We start from the raw sequence: 13,216 nt of genomic DNA, 5'->3' as shown, positions 1-13,216 counted from the left end.
GGCCTTACGGATTCCAAGGAAGTTGTTTACCACATTTTGAAATGATTTTCATGCAGTAACCTCCAAGTCATTCAAACATTCTTCAAACGCCTGATCACTCAATATCTTCCTTTATTTTAGCATTGCCTATATTAAGGAATTTGTTTTTTAGAAACTGAAACCCTGCACCATTACGATCCATTGCTTTAACAAAGTTTTTGAATAAACCTAACTTATTTTGTAGTGGTGGAAGATAAACTTTTTTTGGTTTTATTAATGCCTGACTAACAACATTCTTCTCCTACAGTCAGTACCTCTCTCTTTGACCACTGCTCTTTTATGTAATGGTTTTTCCTATTCCCGCTGTTCCACTTGCTCAAAAAAGCAACAGAACTTAGTGTATCCAAGTTGCAGTCCAAGTAAGATCACTATTACTTTCAGATCTCCACACGTATGCCATAAATACTTCTCATACTGAATCCTGCTCAATACAAGTTTCATATTTTCATGACTCCTTCATGTGAACAGCATATGCTAATGGTATTGATTGGTATTTATTTCTAATGTGAAGTAGAACAGCTTTCAAACTAAGTCAATAAAAAATTGCCATTCCTCATTCAGCAGGATGGTGCATATGTCCCAAAGCTTCCAGTAAAGAGTCCACATCATACAGTTTACTAAGTCTTTGTATTGAGAGAAGAAATGTTCAAATTCTGACTGTCTGTCACAGAAAGCACTTATTTTATTGTTTGGTTGTAAAAGATGCCATCCTTTCAGTCTTGATGCCAGTATTTCTGCTTGATTTTTTGATAAATTTAGATCACAAACCAGATCATTTAATTCTGACTGATTAATTAAATGGGATTCAGTATATCTATTTTCTATAAAGTTTGGATCCTTTTTTCATCACCTGATAATTCAGCACAAGATTCAACATTTTTATCTTCATCTAAGTTCCATGTTTCTGGTGGTACTGGAATTGGAAGCTCTTGGCTATGTGGCACTGGCCGCATGGCAAAGGGAAGATCAGGGTATAACATTATGTCTAGTTTTAGCTGTTATCTTTATTACACATATCTTTATCTTTATTACACAAAAATAACAGTCTGCAGTGTGAACCTGTGGTTCTTTCCAAACCACTGGAATTGCAAATGGCATGTGACGATCCATTTAGCCAACTAGTCAGCAATGTTAACAAGAAGCACAGCAAATATGAGGAGCCCAAGATCACCTTTTACATCCAAAATACAGTTCATATGACTTTTTTATCATTGGAGTTATATTTCTTTTCTGAGACTACAAGGATATCTTACCACAAATGTAGCAGAAATTATTTGGATGATTAATGCAACTGCAAGGCATTGTTAATACATTACAATAACTAATATTGTTTAAAAAGAAACACTAATTTAATAGACATATACTCACATACACATACGCTCATATATACATACACCCACTTTACTGAACAACATATACCTGCAAATATGAAAGCCAGCTACAAAACTGAATGTTACACACACGCGCTTGAGAACTTGCACTTGAATGAGAATTAAAAATATTTCTCTAGTCTGCACGACAGTTTATAAGTAAATGTAATAACAGCAGAAATAACTAATGCGTGGATGATATGTTTATAGTAAGATGAAAACAGGAAGAGTGAATCACATTCTTGTTCATTTTAATTGGCATGTAAATAATAAGCATGATGAATAATAAGCATATGAAATATTTTAGACCATCATAAGCATGATGGTCTAAAAATCAATGTGACAATTAAGGGACTGTAATAAATAAATAAAAGCTATTTAGTTGATAAATAATATAATAAAATACATTCACAAAATGTTACACTTATGGAGTTAATGCAGAACTACCTGAAAATAAGAATGGCAGTTACAAAAAAACTAAGCCTGATAGAAGAATTTTGAATTTATATGAAAAATATTATAAGAATCAGTTATTCTCTCTCATTTAATGGAATCATTGTTGATCAGTGTAATAAAAAATTAAAAGACTAAAACGCAGAATACATACTCTTTAGAGGTAGGGAATAAATTGTAAGAAAGATTTTTCTAAAATTATTCATATGTAGCTTAAGTTTAACAAATTTGCTAAAAGTTAAGTTTTAAGTTAAGTTTTCTCTAAATCTAATATCCCCTGCAATGAAAGTCAAATTAAGAAAAATAACATTTTTAAAAACACTTTCTGTATTTATGTGCGGGGTTTTATAATTTAAAAAAAGTTATGGACATCTCTTGATAGCTCTGAATATGAAACATAAACTTAAAAAATTTTTTGAAAAATACAGGTGATTCCAAATTGCTCAGATATCTCTTGGGAGATGATTATATAGCCAAAAAGAAGAAAAAAGTTCATATAAACAAAGGTCAGAAAACTGTTCATTAGTGAATTTTGGCTCCCTATTTCTTTTTGTTTGCTTAGTCTCTGGAACCACTGTAAGGTATTACTTCAAAGGATGAATGAGGATGATATGTATGAATGTAAGTGAAGTGTAGTCTTGTACAGTATTCAAATCCGTATAAAAGTAGCTGTCTTTACTAGGGTTTGAACCTTAACTTTCGACTTCAAAACCGGCTGATTTACCATGACAAGTTCACCACTAGCCCAACTCTAGTTGTCAAGGATGACTCTTGAAATAATTAGCCTTGCTTTCTGCTCCCTCTGTGAAATTAAATCGTACCAAATTTCTTGGGGTACAAATCGAGGGGTAAATCTTGTGCTTCCTTATGGATTTTAATCTAAGTTGAATAGAAGTGGCCCAAGACCTTTATCTCAGTTAGGTTGTAAGAAAAACTGGGTAATACACAAAAACGTTTTGTTGGAAAATATACTTTTTTAGGTTTGAAATGAAATAATTTTATTTGTTTACCAATAAACAAATAAAAATGTCTAGTTTGTAGAAAATTTAATTCTGAAAAAAATTGATTTAAATAACATCTATTAAAATTCAACACAAATTTGAGAAGTTCAACTTTAATTAGAAATAAAACACACAAACTGGATTGGAAAAGTGGTATGATTTTAAACAGAACAATTTACAAATGCTAAAAATTATAAAAATAAATTTAAAAGATAAACTTCTAGAACATATTAAAAATTTTTATTTTTTCGTAAGTTGGCAATAACAGCTGATTAACAATTAAGTTTAGTGTCTAGCATTTGAATATTCATTCGAGTGGTGTTTGTGCTGTTATTGTTTGGTCAGTCATTCACAATGGTAATACCACAAATTTGTGGTATTACCATTGTTTTTTTTTCATTTGGAAAATTGACGAACATAATTTATGGTAAAATAAATAAAAATTGATTGGCTGCTGTGTATGAATACCGGGAAAATTATCCAGATCAAGAGTACTGAATTGTAAAACACATTTGAAGCTTTGGAGAGATGATGCAAGAAACAGGTATGCTTAAACCACAATTTGATGCTGGTCGTGAACGATTTGTGAGAAATGTCAATGCTGAAGAAGCCATGTTGAATGTAGTACAGTTATCTGCCACCTCATACACCAGAAGGTTGTCACATCGATTTCATGTTTTGTAGTCAGGTGTGTGGCAAATGTACAGGAGCAATAATTACACACATTCCATACAACACGCGTATAAGAGTTATTACATCTGATTTTGATAACCGGATGAAATTCTGTTGATGGTTAATTAAATAATGAGAATATCATCCCGATTTCCTTAGTAATATTCTGATTACTGATGAATCCTGTATTACAAGAAATGGCATTATAAATTATCCAAACAATCACACTTGGGCAGAAGAAATCCCCATGAGACTGCTATAAGTCATTTCCAGTGCACTTTTTCATTTAGTATGTGGTTTGGTGTTCTTGTTGATAATCTCATAGGCCCATTTTTTACTGCCAAGGCTCAATGGAGAACAGTACTTGTATTTTTACAAACAAATATGATGGAACCCTTGGAAGATATTACAGTTGCTGGTAGAGTGCAGATAGATGTGGTTTTTCAATAATAGTGCGCCCACCTGCTCACTACTATCGTGATGTGGTGAATCTTTTAAATAACACATCTAATAAGCAATAGATTGGTTGAAATGGACCAGTAAAATGACCACCTTGATCTCCTGATCTCATATAAGCGGACTTTTACTTTTGAGGTTGGATGAAGTCATTAGACTATTCTGTTCATATTTATATTCTGCTTCATATAAGAAGATTTGAGACATTGTAAAATAGAAGCTATAGCTAATATTAGTTATAATAATGATGCTATTACATGTGCCCGGCTAACATGGATGTGTCGTGCTGAACTATGCATTGAACAGAATTGTGGCCACATTGAGCAACTGCTTTGATGAAATGTTTGTAGCTTTATCAAGTAACCATTTTGATATTTAATAATTTTTAGAAAAAAAAACCAAAATGTATGTGATTTTTATTTTTTTAGTCTATTTTTTAATTTTTGTTGTGTTATTGATAAGTTTTCTATTTGCTTCTATTTACATATGTTTTTCAAACATTAATGAAAAATTTTCTGGTTAAAATCGTATCACTTTTTCAGTTATGATTTAGTTTGTGTGTTTTGTTTCTAATTAAAGTTGAGCTTTTCAAATTTGTGTTTAATTTTAATAAACATTATTTACATCAATTTTCTCAAAATTAAATTTTTCACAAAGTTAACTAGATATTTTTATTTGTTTATTGGTAAATTAACAAAGTTTTCTTATTCCAAATCTAAAAAAGTGTTTTTCTGATAAAAATTTTTTCTATTTTAACCCGTTTTTCTTAAAACCTAAGCAAGATAAGCATTTTTATTCAATTTATACTTTTATAGACTACTTTTATTCGATTTCTTAGGTCATAAACCATAAGGAAGCACCAAATTTACCCTTCGATCTGTACCCAAAGAATTTTAGTACGGTTTAATTTCACAGAGGAATAGAAAGCAAGGCTAAATGCTTTGTGAGCTGAAACTCGCTAATGAACTGACCTACCAGGGTTGTTTGAAAAGTTTTGAGCTTCAAAATGAAGATGGCAGCACTCGTCAACAAACGTTAGGGAATGTATTCACGCATGCGTTGAAAGGCACTCAGTAAAATTTCAGCCATTTTGGACGCTCAGTTGTTGTTTGATAATTGTTTGAGTAAGTCATTGTGAAAATGGAAAAAATAGAATATATTGACATGATTAAATACTTGCATTTGAAAGGCAATATGCTTACGCAAATTAAAACAGTCTTGGACGCTGTTTACAGGGACTCTGTTACATCATTTGCTATCGTTAAAAGATGGGCAGCTGAATTTAATCATGGCTGTAACAGCTTGGTTGATGAGCATTCGGGAAGGCCAAAATCTGCAACTATCACTGATATCATTGAAAAGTTCACCAAATGGTACTGGATGACCAACGAATTAAGGTTAGAGTGATAGGAGAGGCTATGGGGATATCAAAAGAATGTGTTTGTTGTATATTAACTGAAGAATTGGATATTTGTAAGCTATATGTGCGTTGGTAGCCGTGTTTGTTCACTTTGGATCAAAAACGCATTCGAATGAACATTTCCAAGGTCTTGCTGGAGCGGTTTAAGCAAAACAAGTCAGATTTTTTGCTTTGATTCATAACTGTAGACGAAATGTGGATCCACCACTACACTCCTGAGACAAGACAACAGTCAAAACAGTGAACTGCAAAGGGTGAACCTATTTCAAAAAAGGTGAAGACGGTTCCATTGGCCATGAAGGTGATGGTGACTGTTTTTTGGGATAATAACAGAATTTTGTTTATCAATTATCTTCAAAAAGATAAAACAATAACGGGGCAGTATTATGCATCATTACTTGACAAGCTGAAGGCAGAAATTCCAAAAAAATGACCACATTTGAAGAAGAAAGTGCTTTTTCATCAGTACAATGCACCTACTCACACTTCGACAGTCACCATGGCTAAAATTCATGAATTACACTTTGAATTGATTGACCACTCACTGTATTCACCAGATCTGGCTCCAAGCGACTTTTTCTTGTTTCCTAACCTTAAAATTTCAACAACTTGGACAACTTTGGTATGTTCGTTTTATTATTCTTATTTTTGGCCATAGAATCATCTCCTGAATAATTGTCATGCAATTTCTAATCACGCTGTATTTAAACTGAAAGGAAATTGAGGAAAAGAACAGAAACATATATTTCAATTTTAAGTGGTGTGGGTTTATTTTTGAAAAACCCTTTTTAGATTATTTATACATGCATTGTAAGTAAAACATTTGCTTTAATAAAGTTTTCTCTAAAATTCCTCTGAAGAAAATGGAAATTGGTTTTTTCATGATATTCATTCTCCCCACCCGTTTAACAAATTTTGAGAAAAGTAATATGATCAATTCCCTCATATATAGAAATATTTGAGCCAAATTTGAAGAAAATTGATTCAGTCAATTTTGAGATATAAGTTCAAAGGCAGTGTTACATACTGCACTTAAATATACACACATGTTTTTCAGTCTAAATGAACTAGTTGGACCCTTAAATGTAAAGATTTGCTAAATAACCCAATACCTCATTTTTGACATTATCACTGCACTTTCCCTTTAATATATAAGAGCAGTAATAATTTATAGCTATTCTATTTATATTTGCCAGAAAAATAAAAAAAATAAACTGATCAACTTGTTTACTTGATTGACTTATATAAATATTGTGTTTAAAATTAAGTATTCTGATATAATTTGAAATTAAGTTTCATAATACCATTCATAGTTTATCTCTTACTTTTATTATTATCGTTTTAGATTAGTAATATATAGTGAAATAAAATTTAATAAAGAAAACTAATTTTAGCAATCTTTAGAACCAAATGAACATTTTGCCTTCAGTCTATGGAGTGAAGAAACTTTTGATCACTTGAGCTATGGAAAGTAAAAGGAGGGAATTCATATCAAATAAAGGAAAGAGATGAATAGGACTTAAAGGTTGATGTTATGGTAGGAGTTCATGGATCTTGACAGAAAACTGGTATATAAGAAACTACTGATTCCATATGAGACAGCAGAGTTTTTCAAAATATCTAATATTCATCTGACAATAACTGAAGATATGTTCTGTTTAACAGTTTACTTTTTTATATACCTCACCACCGTCTCTGTGAAAAAATGGTAATTTCTTTATTTCTAGAAAAAATATACAAGCACAAAATAAAAAAATTATCTTAAGAATAGTCAATTTCTTATAATAATTTAAACTCTCAAACTGCGAAGCATGGCACCTAGCATGACAGGAAAGAATCATGAGAGAGATATGAAAGGAGCACTTGAGAGATAATTTTTTAAACTTTTACCATATTACCATACACCATAATTGTGATCATGGATAGATATGTACGTTATTTCTTCTTATCTAATTGGTTTGTTATACTTAAATTGCTTCTTCTTAACTGTTAGTATAACATTAAGAACATATTGTCTAGTTGGCTGAAAAATTGTAATCTTAAGTTAACATAAACTAATATGAACGTTCCATTATTTATGCAATGTTTCTACAGTTAAATATTAATAATAAAACAATCATTTAAATATTAAAATAAAACATTATCTAATTATTTGAATATTTGTATGTTTATTTAATTCACCGGAATCTCTGTGGTACGATGAATTAGCTGCTCAACATATCAAGAGGCAAGATTTGCACATTGAACACTGGTCATCTGTGTTGTTAAAATAAATAATTTATAATTATGCTATAAGTTTTGAAAAGAAAGAATTTAATCATAAATAAATCTGGTAATTTAACAATTTTTTGCACACTTAAAAATCCCAAGGAGCAACCGTGTAACAAAAATTAAATTTTTTATGTGTATGTTTTAGGGATAATAATAAATTATAACAGTAAGATTAGGAGTAATAGTAGTAATAATAATAATAACAAAAATCAGTAATTAAATAACTTGTATGCAGATTATATTTTATTGCTTTAGCCTTTTCACAATAAACATTCAATTAATTATTGTTACATAATATTATTTACATTCTTAAAATTAAATATTTGTAATTAACAAAGTAATATAATTTTTATGAATTCAGATAATAATGATTAATATTACATTGATAGTGATTTTAATTTTAATATGTATTTATGTGTATGTTAGGTGCTATTACTAATGGTTACGAGGTGACCTAATATTACACAATTCCTTTTTAAATGGCTTAACTATTCTTCTGAATAGTTAGAGCATATCGTACAATGTTTATTTACAAGAGGAAGGAAGGAAGTAATTTTTCATTATCTTCACTAAATTGAATATACTGTCGCATATTAGCAAACCAAGTTTGCTGAAATGAAGATGGTATTAAGACCTACTAGTAACAAATCCACTCTGTTTGTCATTTTTTGCACTATAAAAATAATTTCAGAAAAAGCTGCTGCTCGTGGGTGAGTCTCAACTACCAGGCAGGTTGTTGGTGGTGGATAGTGAAAGGCCCTCATATATGAGTGTAGCTGCAAGTAAGGTTTTATCAAATAAGCATTCCTGCATCGAGGTGGGTACACTGAAGGAAATGATGGTGTATTCTCACAGAATCCTGTGAAAGTGTACTGGTGCCATGCTGAGAATGTGCTACCATCAAATAAGCACAGCCGAGAAAATGGTCAATGGTTTGGCTGGTGGAAGAGGAACAGTTCTCAGTAGTGAACAAGGTGGAAGAACCTTGAAGGTGCTTCTTTGAAGGAACCTGGTCCAGAGGCCTTAAGGTGGCGGACCTACCACTGGAATTACCTCACAAGGTGTTGGTAGTGCTTCTGAGGGAAATTTTGTTACTCAGTTTTCTTGAAGAAGAAAGTCGGACAGGATTATAATGGAACTCAAAATTGAAATTGAGATAATTCTAAAAATCTAGACATAACAGAAAAACTTTTGTAGAAAAGAGGTATTAAAGAAATTTTAAGTTTAGGAAGTTGGAGTTTTAGAGGCCTTGCAAGGAAGGAAGCTGAGCTGGAATATATTTTAGACCAGAAGAAAATTAACATCACTGTTATAATAGAAACAAAAAAGAAACTGAAAACTACAAGAAATTTAGAAAACTATTCCATGTTTTATAGTGGGGTAAGGCAAACAGATAGAGCTAAATTGGGTGTAGCAGTTCTTGTGAATGCGCAGTAGAAATCTCATGTTAAAAGTTATAAATGATAGAATTAGGACTTTAAGAGTGAAAGTTGAAAAAGTGTATGTAACAGTAATTGCTGTCTATGTGTTGGAACAAGGGAAAGAGGATGCTAGTAACATTTTTTATGATGATCTACGAATAGTTGGAGTTCCTAACAGACTATATTATTGTAGCTGGAGATATGAACGCGCTTGTAGGTTTAGACTCGATACTAGAGGTAACTATAACATATGGAGTGGACATTGTGACTAGCAATGCAAATAGGTTGCGAGAATTTTCAAGTTTCTAGTTCTAATAATTTGAAATAACACTTTTTCCAGGAAAAAAAAGAAAAATAAATTTACTTGGAGTGCGAGAAATTTACCAAGCATGATTGATTATATTGTTAATCAATATAGCTTCACAGGTGTAAGATGTAAATGTATATAAAAGTCCTGATGTGGGTTCAGATCATTAGTTATTGATATCTAAGATTGTAATAATGGTCAGGTGGAAGAAATAGAGTACTTGCATGAATAACAGAGGAAAGGAAGAGGAAGTTTTTAAGGTTTATTTTTTGAATCATGAGATTGTATAATGCTTACATCAGGAGAGGTTAATGAATCTGTAACAAAATGTAATTACCAGAGAAGATGTGAATTAAGAATGGGTAGCTATTAAGCAAATGATTATGCAAGCAGCTCAAGAAGCTTTAAGCACTAAGATTAAGATTAAAAAGAAAGAAAGTAGTTTAAAAATTTGGAACGAGGAGACTGAGAATGCTATCCAAGAAAAGCAAACAGCTTATCTTTCTTTTATGCAGACGAAAAACAAGTTTGATAGGGACAACTATAAGCAGAAAATAAATGTAAGAGGCTCATAAACAGGCATAGTAACGTTTTTTATTTGAAATAGAGAATGATGTACATTGTCATCAGGTCTTCACTTTTAAAATGATGAAACATCTTAATAGTAGTGACAGAGATACAGCAAAAATAGATGTAATGAATTTCTAAACTTGGAATCTACATTACAAAGATCTACGGTTTGATTCTACAGTCAGTGAACTAAAAAAGAACCTTGTAACAATGCTGTGGTTAATTACATTTCATATGAGGAGTTGCAAAAAAGTTTGAAGATATCAAAAATAGGAAAGCAACTGGTCTATATGGCATTAGTACCTTACACAATTTCTCTAATCACTAACAGAAAAAAAATGTTAAGCAATATTTAATAGTAGATATAAATTTTGATGTGAAACGTCTTTAAAATCACACCGAAACATACGGGTACCAGAATAGAAATTTGTAGCGTAACGAAAAGGTCTATATCGTCCTGCCTTAATAACGCCCTAACTGTTAGTCTCAGAGACGTAAATGCGTTGTCATTTTATAACTTACATGGCCAGCTCGCCGGTATGACTTTGAGTTTGCGTCACTGCTGAGGGTGTTGGTGGGGAGGGGGCCCAGCGCAGAACGGCCAAAACTGTCGCTCTCGCTTTTTCCATTCAGTGTAACTGACGACTTAGACGTGATAGCGCGATGATTCGTGTGTCTTGTGTTTAGAGTTTGCTGAGATAGATCGACTGAAGTAATAATAAGTGTATTTTGTACAATATTTATGAGTAAAAGATTAAAGTAAACTTGAAAAAAAGTATAAAAATTCAATATGTCAACCCTCAGCCCACGCAAAAGCCAGCGGGAAATATAAGTTACGCATATCTTTGGAAAGGGGAGTTTATGGGCCATGCACAGATACCCCAATGTTCGGTGTCAAGCGAGCGAGACTGTTTCGGGAGGGTCGCAAAGCTGGCACGGTGCGCTTAGTGAACGACGCCGACGGCGCGAGCACCTCTACCGCTGTTTATTATGCCTTATGTCTCTTACTTTTCATATCACAGACCAATGTTGAACAAAATTGTCGTTGAATATTAATCGAAATAAATATCATGCACCGTTTAGTATCTGTTTTATATTAAAATTAAAATTAGTATGCAATCAAAGTCTCGGTTTTATTTCAATCCAATACACTGAAACTGATTCGTTGACATACAGACCGACCAATTTATCTGTAGAGTTGGCCAAATGAAGGAACTTTAATTTTACATTGGAGATTTTCAGTCTTGTTCAAAAGAAATACGATGGTGGCTCTCCCATTTACCTCTACAGATAAGTTGGTCGGTCTGTAGCTCGGAGGAACTTCATCCAAAGTCTGTAACTTTCACGTTAAACCAACGGTCGTGCACCCTGAAACAGCCCCACCCGATCTTTTTTCAATTTAGATGTAGAGGTTCTCAGTTATGTAGGTACCAAGGGGTATTACATAACTTTTTACTCATTCTTAAATTTCCCACTACTTAATAGATAATATAAAACAATTAGATAAACATATGCTAATGACAGCTTAAGATAAATACATAAATTATTTACTTTAACTAGATACACAAGAACACGATTTTCCAAAATTTCAAAGCTGAGTTAAAAACTTTATGAATTTGTTAAAATTTTCATATGTTTTCTGCATGAAATACCAAGATTTTTTAAGCTCATATAGACGGTTGTAATAAAATCACAGAAAGAATTACTTTTTACGTTAAAAATGATTAATTTCCTCTTTTAATTCATTATTAATTTTCTCTAATTTGTAGTGGGAACTTATTTAATGTGTTACTTTTAAAAATTGTTGTTTAATGTTTTAGAATATTTTTTTCTTTATTATCCTATAACAGTGATGCATGTAAAGAATCTTAGAAATACAAGAGATTATCTTTAACGTAAAGACCGTTTCATTGTAAAGAAATTTATTCTGAAAACTATAAATATTTTTCATTTTTCTTAAAACTACATACCTTATACAACTTTTCTATTTAATCGCCACATGAATTAAGACATTTATTGTAGCTATACACCAGCTTCAATATACCCTCGTTGTATTCTTCTGTCGCCAGTCCATTTAGCTACCGATTAACAGCATTTTTAAATTTATCGTCACCCGCGAATCGCTTACCGCTCAAAAATTCTTTAAATTTCCCAAATAAATGGTAATCAGAAGGAGCTAAGTCCTAACTATATGGTGGGTTTCGTAAATTTCCCATCCGAATGTTCTCAATAAATCACGTGTCGGACCCGCAACATGTGGACGTGCATTATTGTGCAGCAGGACGACGCCCACGTCGCCGATTTTGAATGGCGCGCCCTAACTTACGTAGAGTTTCGCAGTAGGCTTCTGCATTTATAGCCGTTTCACGTGGCGTGAAATCAATCAGCAGTATGTCAAACCGATCCCAAAAAACTGTGGCCATCAGTTTGCGTCCAATTGGTTTGACCTTTGTTGGTCTGTTTGGCGGTTGAGGATGACGCCATCCATTTGACTGCCGTTTTCTTCCTGACGCGTAATACGAAATCCATATTTCATCGCCGGTAACAATCGAATTACGGAACTCATTACCTTTTTCTGTGTAGCGCATCAGAAATTCAAAAGCAATTCCCATTCGGATTTTTTTTGTGACGTTCCGTTAAGACATGCAGCACCCGACGTCCACAAACCTTGCTGAAGCCTAAATGATCGTGAAAAATGCGACCAATAGCAGCTCTTGAAACATCAGGAAAAAAAGGCCTGGTCGGAAATCTTTGATCGACGATCTTTTCTGATTTCATCATCGACGCGTTTCAACAAGTCCTTCGTGATTATCGAGGACCTCTCCGAACGTTCTTCATCATGCACATTAATTCTATTATTCTAAACCTTTCACACAATTTTCGGTCGTTTCTTTCATTCATTACATTATCACCGTACACAGCAACCAACTGCCTATGAATTTCAGTCGGCTTAACGTTTAAAAAACCTATGACTTCACTTATTTCACAGTCGGCGGCAACATCGATTTTTCTATTCATTTTATAACCTAATAACTCACACGTAATCAAAGATACTACATTAGTAATGTACAAAGTGTATATTACTAACGTGACCATGAACGACATATATTTGCCAACGTTAAGGAGAGAAATTCCCCAGCGTTCTTTTCTTTAGAGATATCACTCGTAAAAAAATCGATTTTTTATTTCCTTTTTTTAATTCGTATTTAATTTACAGGTGAGCAAAACGTTATGCA

The sequence above is a fragment of the Lycorma delicatula genome, chromosome 10, assembly GCF_047948215.1.
Source record: "Lycorma delicatula isolate Av1 chromosome 10, ASM4794821v1, whole genome shotgun sequence".
Lineage (NCBI taxonomy): Eukaryota > Metazoa > Arthropoda > Insecta > Hemiptera > Fulgoridae > Lycorma > Lycorma delicatula.
This window is presented reverse-complemented; position numbering follows the sequence as displayed.